Genomic DNA, 16,259 nt, shown 5'->3' on the forward strand with positions numbered 1-16,259 from the left:
TAAATAATGTTGTCTTGAAGGATGAGACCACACAAACAGGTGGAAGTCGTGTTATTGATGAAGCTGGTCCATCCACTCGTTGTCACAGAGGACATATATAGATAAGTTTAGATGTATTATTATGTTGTGTATAATTATGTTGTTTTATTTTTTTAGTTAAGAGTTATTTTTATTATTACTAGTTTTGTAATATTGTTTTTGCTGGTTGTCATATTGATTTTAAAGTTGTCTTATATATTATGCATTTTCATACTTGGTTTATATAAGCATGATTTAATATCGTCGAAAAATAGATAAACATATGAACATGTTGTTTAAAATTTCAAATCATTCATTAACAACTTTGTCATAACCTAATTTTTGACCCTTTTATTTATTTATTTATTTTATGATAAAAAGAAAAAAATGATGAAAAAATATATATAATAATGATGAAAAAAATAAAAATGAAATAAATGAATAATGAATTAAAATTTGGGTTAAGGGCAACATGATTGAAAGCTTAAAGATTTAATTAAATTTTTGACTTGTTTAATTAATTAAATCGAGGGTTTAATTGGAGAATTGATAAGTTTTGAGACTTAATTAAGCTTGAAATTAATTTAATTCATCCAATCAAGGGTTTAATTGGAGAATTGATAAGTTTTGAGACTTAATTGAGCTTGGAATTAATTTAATTAATCAAATCAAGGGCTTAATTGGATAATTGATAAGTTTTAGACTTAATTGGACTTGGATTTAATTGAAAAACTATCAAAGTTTGGGGCTAATTTGGGGCAAAATTGCAGCAGATTAAAATGCAGGGACTGTTTTGTCTAATTCGCTGAAATGCAGGGGTCCAATTGAAGTTTATCCAAGGGTTTGATTACAAAACTTTCAAAACTTAAAGGGCCAAAACGCAAATAAACATTAAACACCAAAACGGCACCGTCTGTGGATGCGCTGTTCATCTTCTTCAACGGACGCCCACCGCCACCATTACACCTGCAATCAATGGTTGGAAGCAACGGATTGTTCTCTGGCTATAAAAGCCAGAGAACGAAAGGTCACAGGTGGACTGAAAGGGGGGGAAAGAAAGAGCAGATCCAAGGGCAAGAAAAAGGAAAAAAAACTGAGAGAGGAGAAAGGGGCAGAACTGAAAGAGGGGGAGAAAAAAAAAAGAGCCACGAACAGGGGAAAAATTGGGGGGAAGAAGGAGCAGAACCGAAAAAAAAAGAAACAGAACCGGGGACAGAAGACAGAGAGAGTGAGCGACTGAAAAGGGAAAAACTAAGAGACAGAGGAGAAAAACAAAGAGGCAGGAGCACGAACAGAAACAGAGGTATAAACCGAAAACAATAGGATACACACAGAGAAGAACGAAACAGGGACGAAGAAGGAGAGGGGATAGAACACGGAAAAAAAACCAGGAGACAGAGGACGGACAAGCGAACAACCCAGAAGGACAAACCAAAATAGCAGGACTGTTGTTCCCCTGTTCCTTCTCAAAGAAACAGAGGAACGCAAAAAAACCAGAGAAGATAATAAAGACAGAAGGCCAGCTTCAACACTCTGAACCATCAGAAACAGAAAGAACAAAGCCAGAATAACCAAGGGGAGGTTGAAACGGGTGCCCGGCTAGTGGCACCCGATCACACAGGAAGAGCTTCACCATCGTCCTCATCCTGCGTCCAGGTAATCTTCTCTTCCCGCTTTGCAACATCACTGGACACTGTTGCCATGAAATTAATTAGCCTTTCCCAGTGCACGCACGAGTGGTGTGTGCCTTTGCCCAGCCGGGTCACAGCCAGCCCAGCCCAGCCCATGTAGGCTGAGTTGGGCCCAGCTAAAAAAATAAAAAATATAAAAAAATAAAAAAATAAAAAAATAAAAAAATAAAAAAAATAAAAAATATGTATTCATAAATAAAAATAATATAAATTTATTGGTTTATTAACTGATGTCAGAGTCAGGAATAAAAATACTGGTTTAAATTTATATTATTTTTATTCATTGTATTTTTATTTTATTTAGCTAGAAAAAAAAAATATATGTGCATGTATAAAAATAAATTTATTTTTATTTATTTATTTATTCACTGGTGCTAGAGTAGGAAATAAAAATATTGATCCAATTTTTTTTTGTAGTTACGAATTTTTACCAACGCCAGAGTTGGAATTATTCGAGCTCGAATATTCACTGGTGCCAGAGTCAGGAATGTTATAAACAAATCATCATAGCATAAGCGAATAAATATTTAGCAATTGAAGACAAAACCAACAATGCAGTTTGCCTTAGACAGAATGTTTAAGGGGTGATAATATCTTCCCTTTTACATAACTAATCCCGAACCATAGAATCTATGTTGACCAGTTAGGGTTTCTAGTGACCATAATACTAGGTGGCGACTCCTCAAACAAGACATTTTTTCTAAAAAAACAAGATGCCAGAAATCTGTTCTCTTTCCATAAGAGAATTAATTTTAGAGCCGTCGCAATGTCGGGTGCGACAAACTTAAGAAATGCAAAAATAAAAACAATGTTTAAAAAACACACATATTAATTTAGGATTATAATTAACAAATAAAAATATCACACTTTGAATTATGAATATGAGGTTTGATAATTTATAAGTCTTGTTTGGCTTTTTATTGAAACTAGGTTTGGAGCAAGACCGCTATTCTCAGTAGCAGTTACTTAGCGTTTCTAAACAGCCGCTAATGGTAATAGCAATTGTTTAATAAAACACTAATGTGAATAACGGTTGTTAATAAAACCATGTTTTCTAATAACGATTAAGAGTGTATTTGACAGTGTGGTAGTGGTTGCTTTTCGTGCCAAAATACATGCCAATGATGTTTTTTTATTTTTTAAAAATCATTTTTAACATCAGCACATCAAAACGATCCAAAAAGTACAAATCACACTCAATTTTAGTAAAAAAAAATTTTAAAATTTGACGAAACGTAAATTGAAATGCACAGCCAAACAGACTCTAAATCAAAACTATACTATTTATCAAATACTTTTTTTCTCATGTGATATTTTTCAAGATTTTTTTATCAAACTATGCTAGATTGACACAATACACGGGGTTTACGATGAGACACGTGAAGAAAGGTCCCGTGTTCACTGTTTCTTGTGCATCTATAGACTGTAAGCAGAAATGTCATGTTCCCCCTAGCAGGGGCTTCATATCAGAGAATCTCTAACTCGTCATGGACAGATTAATTTAGCACTACATGTGCAAGCTATATATTAACGTCCGCAAATGACTGCTTTGGAATAAGACCCATCATAATAAATGCCAAAATTTCTCAAAATGAAAATGAATTTATTATAGTGAATATGCACCATAAAGCCAATGCCGTACTGCACGTAGAATTATCTTCCATTTGTCCTGGTGAATTCACCTAATTCTCAGAATAAATCTGCATTGGAATCAAATAAAGAATTAGTATGAAACATGCAGTGACCATTATGCAGTTTATAAAAAAAGATAGAGCGGTTTTCTTGCTCTATATCATTACGACAGCAAAGAAACAACAATCTTACAGTGGATATGTAGCTTCGATACAGATCCATTTTTTTGTTTTATGTTTTCTAATGTAACTTTGAGAGTGTCATACATTCAACTTCTGAAGACCAATTATTTGATGTGAAAGAATGCATTATATATGCAGCACTTGAGGCGAAAACATGTTTGAAAATATTATTCAGTGTTCATCTTCTTGGGACGCATTCCACACAAACCACTCCGACTAATATTCCACTTTGAACTCTTAGCTATACATCCAATGGCAGGTTACCAGAGAAAACTCCTACAAGAAAAATTTAATTTATCAGGAACTACAAGCAAAAGGCATGAAAAATGAGAAGCAAAAAGTGGAGCTACAATGGAAGAGGTGAAGTTAAAACAACATCGGATTCACAAGTTCTAATTTTCGGGAGCTGACTTTGGTAGGTATGCAAATTTTTTCTAACAGCAAGCATCAACTTTCATCAAGTAGCAAGAGTTACACGATACATAGCCAAAAACAACGAAAAATCAAATAACAAGAAGCTTCATGATCTAATATAATAACTCCAAACTGATCTGTTGTTCCAAGTCAAGTACTATGTAACGTGTTAGGCATTGAAATGATCGCAGACTGAAGAAATCTTAAAGCAGCAATTGCATTTGAAGGAATTCGAAGTGGCAAGGGATTTAAAATTTATGCAGAGTGTGATCTTCCTCAAGGAAAGAGAAACAGCAAGAAACAACCTTCAGAACGCAGTGGAGGCAATCCCAAGTTGAAGAGCTTTAGTCTATTAGTGATTGTGAATTACACAGATAAAATCCTAATTAATTCTGCCCCTACAGTCAAACAATCAAAAGCTAACTTCCCACTTAATTGATATCCTTAAAATTAAGAAAAGAAGAAAGAATAGTGGACCAAATCTGAACCACAAAAATGAATAGTTCAACAAAGAAACATAGATGGTTTGATTTATGACATCCTCGCAGGTCTCATCTAAATAAAAATTACACCAACAGTTGCCCACAGAAATTTCCTACATTAACCAAGATACCAAAGCTAATTTGGAAGATGAAGCTGTCTGAATAAGAACCGTCACTAGACATAAAAATGAACAGAAATCCAATATGAGTCTTGCGTAAATCAAGAATGAACACTGTGAAAGATTACACTCGTCAGGTTACACTTGACACATGAAGGACTTGAGATCCCAGTTGTGGAAGAGGATGAACCTTGTACGTGAAGTTGCCGAGGGTTGGGAATTCCAAATCTAAATTTCTTTGTTAGAATTGATTTTAAGCCTTTATAAGCGGGATCACACACCATTTTCAAGCGCAATATTAAATGAATAATACTGAAGTTGAAATAACAAAGCAATGAACTGATGAGTTGGAGTTGGAGCGAGGGCCTTGGAATCCATCACTTGTGCGAAAATTGTATATGTAATATGTGAAGCAGTAACAGGAATAGGCCGATAGTTTCTAGTCCATTTCCCTCCTCCGTCATCTCCAAATAAACAACTAAAACTTTGATCAGTAGAGCACCCTTGACAGTATTAATTTGGGCATCATCAGTATATAGTAATTTACGATATATTTGATATCAATAAAGCTCATAGCATTAACTTACAGCAATCATTTCATTTTTCTAAAGATTCAAGAAAAAGAACAAAGACAACAAGAGAACAGAGAGGGAGGGGAGGGGAGGGCTTACTTCACTGTCACATTCATCGTTGTTGTACGTAGTTCACGGGGAACAGTGGCAGTCACCGATTTACCATCACCGCAGCGAATTTGCGGGCTCACCGAAGAGCAAACATGATCTTATTAAAAAAAAAAAAAAACTAAAAGAGTCCAGCTTTTTTCTCAGCGTGGGAGGAGAATAATAAATAGTGTAATGTTTTTTTTTTCCATTGCTCTTAACAATATTTATTTTGGTATTAAGTGTAAAATTATTTTTTCAAGGGGATTTCAATGAAATTTTTTTTTAATAAGATGAGATATGAGGAATATTTAAAATTAATATATATATATATATATATATATATATATATATATATGTTTATTATATGATATATACATTGAACTGACTCACATGAAAATTTTAAATTGTTACATGTATCAATTTATTAATTTATCTATAATGGATATTTGGAACTAATAAATAGGTGCATTTGATTTTCAAATATAGATAAATTAATTGTTGAATTGATAATAAATTAACTTATTTAATTTATTTAATCCTAGCTTATTTAGAATTATGACTTATATTTGAGCCAACTTATTAGAAATCTAATGAGTCACACATATTAAGCACTATTGGTCATAAATTAAACTGAAATAATTAATCAAGTGTGATTTGATTGTAAATGAGTTTTAGAAATTAATGACTAGATTATGATTAATACATGAGATTACAATTCTAGACATGTAAAAATCAAATAGGGACTTGATTGAATAAAATTCTAAAAACAATTATCTTGAGATAATATATGTGATATTATTCTGGGGACAAATTGATATTTAATCATTTATAAGGTTATTAGGTGTTGTTATAAATAAAACATTATGTCTCATATTTTATATGTAGAGAAAAACTATGTAAGTTACGATATGAAATGTATTGTACACATTTCAAATGTATATTTAAACATGGTATAAAAACTAAAGACCTAGGCACTTAAGGCAAAACGATCCCTCTTTTCTAAAAAGGTTTTAACAAACTTCTCATTAGTTGTTCGTATTAATTATTGTTAAAAGCTGGATATTTAAATGACCTGTGGTTTGTGAAAGTTGATGAAACCTTAGAATAAAGATATGATCTTAACCCTAAATGATCATAGATTGTCGGATTCTTAGGACTTGAAAAAAACTTAAATCTATAGTTTTCGTTGTGTTTATGTGTTTCAAAAAACCCAACAGAAGCACCATGTCTCACCCTTATATTCATCAAATTAACCATAAATGCTAGAATGGATAAGTTGTAATGAATTCTCAACTCTTGTTGCTATTTTAGATGGTTTCTTAATTGTTTGTCCAATTAAATAATATTCACATATAGGCAACTCAACTTTGGTAAGAGATACCAAAAAACATATTGAAGTCAAATGATTCATTTTATATTACCCAATGTGATATAGTCTAGTACATTAAACATTTATATTTTTATTAAATGAGCTAGTAAATGATGGGAAAACATAATTATTATAAGTCAAATCCAAATTTAAAACATTAAACCATCATCCACAACCAAAATATACATTTCCTTCATATAATACAAAACTAGTGCTTAAGAAATGCATCTTATATTCTAAACATAAAAGGGATACAATAAAGACAAGATTACATCAAATATTTGGAACATACAAAACATCATACGAAAGTAATATTTAGACACAATACAAAACTACTTTACACTTGCTAGCACCTTTTCTTCCACTACACACACACACACACATGTTACTCGAGTAGGAATTTGATGATACTCCACATATGCTTCTTAGTTTCCAACTATATGTTTTATGACTCTCAAATCTATGATCCATAAAAGACTAGTTTCAACTAACATCAAAATTCTAGAAACATATATAAAACTAAAAAAACTTGAGTTAATGTCACCATAGAAGGCTCGGAACACTCATGAGATAATTGATTTAATTGGCCATGATTGTAACACTTCAGCTTCAATTTGTCTCTTTTCTTTGCATTTTTTATGTTAGAATTCAACATTAGCTTGAACTTAGAATTTAGAGTTTATAAAAATTATAAGATTGTTAGAATTCTACAATACTAAATCATTATCTATTAGATTTTTATCATTATTAGGAGTTAGCTAGTTGATTAGTTTTCATCTTAATTAGATAAGGATAAACCTTAGTTAGATAAGGTTAAGAGTCTTAGTCTAAATAGGACTTATAAAGCTATATATAGTCACCTTAAACATTCAAAAATATATAAGAAAGCATAAGAAAATATAAAAAAAAAAGTGTTAGATGTTGTGTTTTTATAAAAACCAACGTAAGTTTTGTTCAATAATTGGTATCAGAGCCTATAGCTTGAAAAGGGGGATCAATAGGATGGGAAGGAGCAAAGGCATAAACAAAGCAATATTGTCTTTGGCATATCTTTTATGATGGTGATGGAAGCAAGATTTATTTTCTAGAAGCCTAGAGAACAAACCTAAGGCACCAATAACCTCTTATAGCAACAAAATAATCTAGTAGTGATCAAAAATTTTTCAGCAACAAAATAGTAGACGAGGTAGACATTCACGCCAACAACAATAGTCTTTGACCAAAAGATCACATTTTAGACAATAGAAAAGCAGTTTTAACAACCACCTTTTTATTTTCAACAACAACATAGAAGACCAGCATTACATCAACTTGAAACGCCAACAATAGTAGAACAACTAGGAGCAGAAAGTAAATTAAAGCAACAATAAGTCTACTATAATATGACAGTAGTAGTGTTATAATAATAGAAGATTACAACAGGTAGAAATTTCACCAACAATTGATTGTAGAAGCAACAAGTCATCAGCACACCACATCCAAAATAGTAGTAGCATAAACAACAATAGACACAGGAGTTCTTTAAAATTCTAGAGGGATAAAAAAGCTTAACAATCAGAATTATAGTACATGGTCAACATGCATGATGTTTTACATACAAGGCTAAAATCTATGTGAAGTAGTCAACGATGGTAAAGACACACAAGTAGCCGAAGATACAATAAAGGTATATGCAAGTGGAAGATTAAAATAAGTTAAAATCAGCATGTTGTGGGATTTCCAAATTAGAACCTGAAGCAACTATTGGTGAAATGAGGATAAAAAAGAATAATGTTCCATGGTTAAAAACCCGAGTATCGAAGTTTTGTTGTTGCAATAAAAGGATGGCCTACTCAACCATCATTATTTAAGTTCAAAAATTTACTTATAGGTCAAAAAAATATGGCTAAACAAATTACAAGAGTTGTCATAACCCATTTTTGGGTCACTCCCAAATTCATTTTCCTTTTATTCAAAAAAAAAACTGCACGGTGCCGTTTTGAACAACACTGTGCAGCTTCTTCTCCCGTGCAAATGCAGAGAAAGGGGAGAAGAGGATTTTTGAAATGTTTTTCCCGCTCTCTCTTTACACCCTACTTGCCCAAGAAACCCAGCACTACCCATACCCACACATACCCTACCACCAGCACGAAAAAAAAACAGGACACCCATGCCTCAGCCACCATCCCCTGCAAGCATCTCCCATCGACCACCTTACCCTGCACCAGGGCAGGGGTAAGGTGACCCTCTCTTTCTCTTGCTTATAAATACCAGATGAGGAATCACAGTAATGGGGAGTGATTTTTTGGGTAGAGAGAAAGACAAGAAGAGGGAGGAGAAATTTTTTTGAGAAAAGAGAGAAGCAAGCTGCAGAAACAGGGAGGAAAAGGAAAAAAAGGAAACCAAAAGGGGCAAAATATATGGGAAACAAACTTGAAGAAAAGAACCGAATAGAGAGAAAGAAGCAGGGGATTGTTTGAGAGACAAACGGAGAAGGGAAGACTTGAACTGACGAGAGAATAGAAGGAAAGAACAGAAAAACAAAAGAACAGGGGAGAAGAACAGTAACTCATCTCTCTCTGGTTTCTCTCCTTCCACCGTTGGAAGCTGCTCCACCGTCATTTTGCTTTGTCCCCAGCAGCACCGCCAACGATAACAGCTCCACCATCGTTAGAGATTAAAGAAGGAGCAGCAGAAGCGAGAGCAACAGGAGAATAGAAACAGACAGAGGGAGGAACACATAACAGAGAAGAAGAACCGCCACAGAACCACCATCACAGCAGCTACCACTTGGTTCCCCAGCCACCGTCCGCAGTCCCAGTCGCTATCACCGCTGCCAGCAGATAATAAAAGAAGAACAGAAAAACAGGGGGAAGCTGAGGTAGATGAAGAGGAGAAGAGAAAGGAAATGCAGCGGTGTGAAAAGGAAGCACGCAGGAGAAGAGGAAAAACCATCATCCTCAGCCGTGACCCGCCACCACCACCACCGGAGATTGCAACCACGCTCCCTCACTCCAGGTAATCACCTCCCCTTTTCTGGCTCATCTGTTGTGTTCACCATTTACATGCAGAACGTGAGCAATTCATGTTCTGCAGCCAAGTGGAAAATAATTAGCTGGTTACTGTGCTGCACACAGTAACCAGCTTATTACATATAACGGGTTACTGTGCTCAGCACAGCAACCGGCTTTTGGTTTTTTTGGGCTGGAATATCAGCCTAGCCCACCCGACTGGGTTGAATCCAGCCACAAGTAGGTTCTTTTTTGGACCGGTCCTGGCCAGATTTCATTTTTTGGGTTGATTTCAGCCCAACCTCTTTTTGGGCCGGGTCGGCTCAGTTGAAAAAATAATATATATTCAAAAATCATTTTTTGAAAATGTGTGATTTTCTCGCGTATTTTTCTATGCCATTTTGATTAATATCGGTCTGTATTTTTATATCATAAAAATATAAATCTGGTATTAAAATACCCGGTTTTCGTCAAAACTTAAAAAAAAATGTTTTTGTTTTCATGCATACGGCCAAATCTCTCAAAGAAAAAATCACGTCATATTTTCATACAACAAAGAAAACTTCAAAATATATATATATTTTTTAGCATGCATTTTGGCTTTAATAACCAGTTTATTAAAGTCACGAGAACTTTGCCAAAATTTTAAAAAAATTATTTTGTTATCTTTTAATATCATGGATTCTGAATTTATACGTAAAATGTATTCCCGATATTAAAAAGGTAGTTCTTTTATTGATGTTAGGACAGTTAGGTTTTACCTGATAAGATAAGGATCTTCTTATCAAGGAGGACTTTTCTTAAACCATAGACAGACCAACAATTAGAAATATGATACAACCGTAGCATCTATCAAACAATAAAACAATGCAGCTTACCTTAGCTAGGGCGTATTTGGGGTTCTAATACCTTCCCTTTACACAACCAGTCTCCGTACCCGATCTCTGAGACCAGTTAGAGTTCCTAATGACCAGAATACTAGGTGGCGACTCCCATTCTATTTTTCCACTGATAAGAGACAAGAATTCCTTGTCTCCCTATATTTTCCAGATAAACACACACATTGAGTGTGGAGGACGATTGTCGCGACGCCGCACATGTGCGACAAAAGTCTATACCAACAATGAAAGAAGTAAACAATGACATACTTGTCATAACCTAATTTTTGAATAAATATTAAAAAAAAATATAGTTGAGAATTGAGTTAAGACAACACAAATTCGAAGATCAAGGTTGAAATTTTTAAAATTTGAGAGTCAATTAGTCAAAAATTGAAGAATTAATAAGTTTGAAATTTTAATTAAAATTTGGATTAGTTTAATTAATGAAATCATGAGCTTAATTGAAGAATTAATAAGTTTGTGGGCTTAATTAAACTTTGATTTAATTAATTAAAGGAATCAAGGGTTTAATTGAAGAAATACCAAACTTTGGAGCTGATTCAAAGGAAAATTGCTAGAAAATTAAAGTCTAAGGACCAAATTGAATAGTCCAGAAACCCTTGGACTGTTGTGTAAATGGCGTTATAACTCAGAGATTCAATTGAATTTAATCCAAGGGCATAATTAGAAATTAATTATTACTGATTAGATCCCAATTGTTGAGTTTAAAACGTTTAGGGACCAAAGTGAAAAATAGTTGTTCCCTAGGACACAAACGACGCCATTTGGAAGCATTGTTCATCATCCCTTTCGTTTCACACGAAGAAAGCCAAATCAATAGGAAACACTACCAGCAAATCATGGACCACGATCCCTCATGGAACGTGCCTCATTTCTAGAGGCATGAACACACGACCTTCTCTGGCTTTATAAAAGCCAGAGAAAGGCCTCACAAGAGGGGGGGAGTAGAAGAGAACGGACGGAGAGAGATAGTGAGAGAGTCAAGAGAAAAGGAGACTAAAAAGCAAAAATATACACAGAAAAGAGAAGGAGAGAAAAGCAGAGGAACAACACAGAGAGGAGAATCGGCTGCAGAAAAAGAACAACCCAGAAATTAGTCAAAATAAAGCCAACCAGCATCTTCATCGTCTTCTTAATTCCTTCATCCCGAAAGCTGCTGGGAAAACCAAAAAGAAAAAAAGCATACAAGTGGACATAGAAGGAAGATAAAAGGAAGTAGTAGACGGGAGTCACCACCAGCACTGCAACCATCTTCGTTGTCTCCAGAAGCAGGTACGCCTTTTTTTTCATTCTTTGCATATTATGTAACATGAACACTGTGCGAAGGTAATTTAATTATCTTTACACTATTCAACACGCTTGAAGTTACATCACGCGTGTCTTCGGCTTAGCCCAGCCGGGCTGGCTGGGTCTAGCCTAGCCCATATGGGCTGCGCTGGGCCCAGCCCTAAAAAATAAAAAATAATAAAATAATAAATATGTGTATGCATAAAAATAAATTTTATTTTTTTATTCACTGACGCTAGAGTCAGAAATAAAAATATGGATTTAAATTTATTTTGTTTTATAACTACATAATATTTACCAACGCCAGAGTTGGAAGTATCCGTAGTTGAATATTCACTAGCGCCAGAGTCAGGAATATTATAAGCAATTATTAGCAAAAATTAATAAACATTTAGCAATTTAAGACAAAACCAGCAATGCAGTCTGCCTCAGGTAGGACGCTTAAGGAGTGATAATATCTTTCCTTTTGCGTAACTAGTCTCGTACCATAGAATCTCAGTTGACCAGCTAGGATTCCTAGTAACTATAATATTAGGTGGCGACTCCTTAAACAAGATCATTCCCCATCAAAGAATAGGATGCCACCAGAAATCCATTATGTCCAAAGATTTATTTTTAAGGCCGCCGCGATGTCGGGTGCGACAATATTCACAATGATAGAAACCATAGTTGGCACTCTAATGATGAATCCAATAAGGATGATAATAAGGAGAAAAATTATCAAAGAAATGGAAACTTTTATCAAGAGGGAGTTTCAAAAAATTATTACAATTGTTGAAGATTTGAAGGCAAGTGTTATAATTATAGAAAAAAATGGTCACATAAAGAAAGATTGTTGGTTTAAAAAGCCAACATAAAATAATATTGCTATATCAAGTTTAGAAAAATAGGTTAAAGATAAATAGGTTGCTAAGGCGTCATATTCCATAGAAAAGGAAGAATTAGCATTGGCAACTACAATCAAAGATCGAATTAATTATGGAAATGATTGGATCATTGATTATGGGTGTTCTAATCATATGATAAGTGATAAGCAAAAGGTACAACATTTGACAAAAGTACAAAGAAAGTTGTGTGGTGGTAACAATTAACAACTCAAGATTACAAATAAGCCATATTAGTGAAACGATAATTACACCTCACTATAAATCAAGTTAGGTTCATCTTCAATATGTTTATCATGTCCCAGGTATAAAGAAAAAATTATTGTCTATAGCACAATTAACATCAATAGGCTATTATGTCTTGTTTGGTCCAAGTGATGTTAAAGTTTACCAAAATCTTAAGATATTAGAAGAACCAATTATAGAGGGACGATGTATGGAGTTTGATTATATAATATAAGTAAAGGCTGCATATGTCAACAAAACAAGAATGAGATTATAGATTTATGGCATATGAGACTAACCCATGTTAGTTATCCTGAACTGAGTATAATGATAAAAGAATTATCACTCAAAAGGCTTCCTTAACCTGATGTAAAAACAGACATAGTATGTATAGGATGTCGGTATGGTAAGGCATATTAGCTACCATATCAAGAATCAAATTTTAGAGAAATGAAACCGTTAGAGTTAATACACTCTAATGTGTTTGGAATTGTCAAATAATCATAAGCTTGAGGGATGCGGTATATGGTAAACGGTGATATATATATATATATATATATATCGCATCCCTATATTGATGATTTTGCAAGGTTTGTGTGGGTTTTATTTATGAAAGAAAAATACATTCATAAAGTTTAAAGAGTTTAAAAGTTAGTTGAAAGAGAAGTAAAGAGAAAGATTCATTACTTATGCAATGACAATGAGGGAGAATATAGCTCAAATGAATTCTCTTAATACTTATAAGAATTTCATGTACATCACCAATACACTTGTGCAAATACACAACAACAAAATGGAGAAGTTGTGAGGAAAAATAGACATCTTGTGAAAATCTGTTGAAGCATGTTACATGAAGAGAATGTACTTAAAAGATTTTGGGCTAAAGTAATGAGGACTTCTACTTATATAATCAATAAACTCCCACAGTTTATATCACCTTATGAGAAACTATAGAATACAAAACCTACAGTTAGCTATTTTTAAGGTTATGTATTTATTATTAGTCTTCTACGCAGTAAATTTGATAAGAAATATGTTAGATGTATATTTATAGGATATGATAGCTAAAGAAAAAAGGTGAAAATGTTATGATCTTATGACAGGAAGGTGTTACACATCACGAGATATGGTGTTTGAAGAAGCATCATTTTGGTGGTCTTTAGATAAAAAGAATGATTCCATATTCCAAAGAGTTTGAAGAAAGGCTACAATAGTAAAATGATGAACAATCTATATAGGTTCAGTCAAGTTCAGAAAATCCTAAAAGAGTACACGGTGATGTTATTAAAAAGCAAGAAATTAATTAGAATCCTTGGTATACTGGTATCTACCAACAACAAATAGATGGATGTAGTATAATAGAAGACTCATCTCCACAAACACATCTCAAAAGATCAACAAGAGTTTGTAAGTCAAACTCTAAATATGCCAATATAAGCATAGTCAAAGAAGCAAGTGAAAGGTACCTAAAATTTTTGAAAAAACATTACATAGCTCTAAATGGATTAAAGCTATGGAAGAAGAGGTCAATGCGGTAGGACAAAATCAAACATAGGATATTGTACCTAAACTAGTTAAGTGAAACTTATATCTTGTAAATAGGTTTACAAGATTAAACGTCGAGCAGATGGATCGATTGAAAGGTATAAAGCTTGTTTGGTGGCTCGCGGGTTTTCATAACAATTTGGTTTAAACTGTGTTAAAACATATATATGGTCCTATAGAAAAACTCATAATTGTACGAGTTTTACATATAGCAAACAAGAACTCAAGACTATGACAGATGGATGTGAAGAATGCATTTCTTCATTGAGAGTTGGATAGAGAAATTTATATGAATCAACATGTGGGTTTTTAGATTAAAGATCATCATGAGCATGTGTGTAAATTGAAAAAGACATTATACAGATTAAAACAAGCCTTGAAGGCTTGGTATGGTAAGATTGTTGAATTCTTTATTCAATGAGAATATTCAATTACACCTGTAGATTCCATCTTGTTTGTGAAAGTCAATGAAGGAAAGATAGCTATTGTACTATTTTATTTTATGTGGATGATTTAATCATAATCGGTGATGATGAGTTAAAAATTATCCAAACAAAGGAGAATTTGTCAATTCATTTTTAAATGAAAGAACTTGGAGAACTCAAGCATTTTTTTTGGGTTAGAGGTTGATTGTAAATAAAAAGGAATATTTGTTTGCCAACAAAAATATTCAAGAAATTTGTTAGAAATGTTTGGAATGTTTGGTTGCAAGTCAGTTCTAACACCAATGTAACCAAGCATTGAGATAAATTCTCATGAAAGAAAAGACTTAACAGATGAAATAATGTGTTGTAACCCAATTTTGAATTCACAAAGATTTTCTCGAATGTTATTTTATTTCTATTATTATTTATAAAAAAATCCAAAAAAATTAAGAAAAAAGTTTAAAATTCAAAAATATATTTTTCTCGAGTCAATCGCATCTTTCCATCAAAACCAAGTCCACCGGGTCAATACGGGTCAAACCATGTCAACCAGTGTAAAAAATGAGATTTCGGGCCGTTTCGGGTCAAAACTGTCATTTGGTCAAAATCGAGTCTATCGGGTCAATACGGGTCCAACCATGTCGACCGGGATGAAAAATGAGTTTCAAGCCATTTTGGGTCAAAACTGTTATTTTTTGTCAAAACCCGGTCAACCGGGTTGATACCCATTGGAAGTTTTTTTTATGTTTCAACATAATTTTCAGTAATTAAAATTGATTTTTAGCGGTTGAGTCGAGGTTTTTCTAATACTGATTTGAGTTTTTAGTTTTACGTATATAAATATTTATTATTATATATAATAAAACAAAATTAATAATACAGAATTGTCATATTAGGCGGGGCAGTTACACTGATTGTAGGCGGAGCAGTTGTGTCCATACAATTTTTTCTTTAAAGCAGATCCGTGTTGTCCCCTGTTACTGGCTATAAATAGCCAGTGACAGTTCGCCAAAAGGAAGGAGGAGAAGAAAAAAAAGAAAAGAAAGAAAAGAAAAGAGAGAGTACATCCTCGATCACTATTCAGGTTTTTTTTAGTTTTTCTTCATGAAAGATATTGATTTTTATTAAAAATAAATTGAAAAATAACAATAATATCCTAACCGTTAGATCTAATAGCATTTAGTTCTGGACCTTTGATTTAATAGGATACAATAAGGCTTACCACACTAGATTAAAACCCAAATCCATCTCAGCTCTTAAAACAATTTGCTCTTAGATCCTGTTGTGCCACATCATCCGGTGTACCAAGCTCTCGGTACACCGCGCCACACCCGGTTAAACCTCAGCCCATCCGGACCGTCTGATCAACTTGCAGATCCAGCCAATCACACCCGCAGGATCAGTTCAGCCGCGATCCAACGGTTCACAGCCT

General features: G+C 33.6%; 1 long non-coding RNA gene across 1 annotated transcript; it reads right to left on the bottom strand.

Moving 5' to 3' along the window:
* Positions 1-3,097: 3,097 nt before the first annotated feature.
* On the bottom strand, positions 3,098-3,793 carry LOC133694507 (uncharacterized). The gene is made up of 2 exons (XR_009842296.1): positions 3,534-3,793; positions 3,098-3,409 (listed from the first exon to the last, which is right to left on the bottom strand). It is a non-coding gene; the product is annotated as an uncharacterized LOC133694507 (long non-coding RNA).
* Positions 3,794-16,259: the final 12,466 nt, after the last annotated feature.

Source organism: Populus nigra, chromosome 1 (assembly GCF_951802175.1).
Source record: "Populus nigra chromosome 1, ddPopNigr1.1, whole genome shotgun sequence".
Taxonomy (NCBI): domain Eukaryota; kingdom Viridiplantae; phylum Streptophyta; class Magnoliopsida; order Malpighiales; family Salicaceae; genus Populus; species Populus nigra.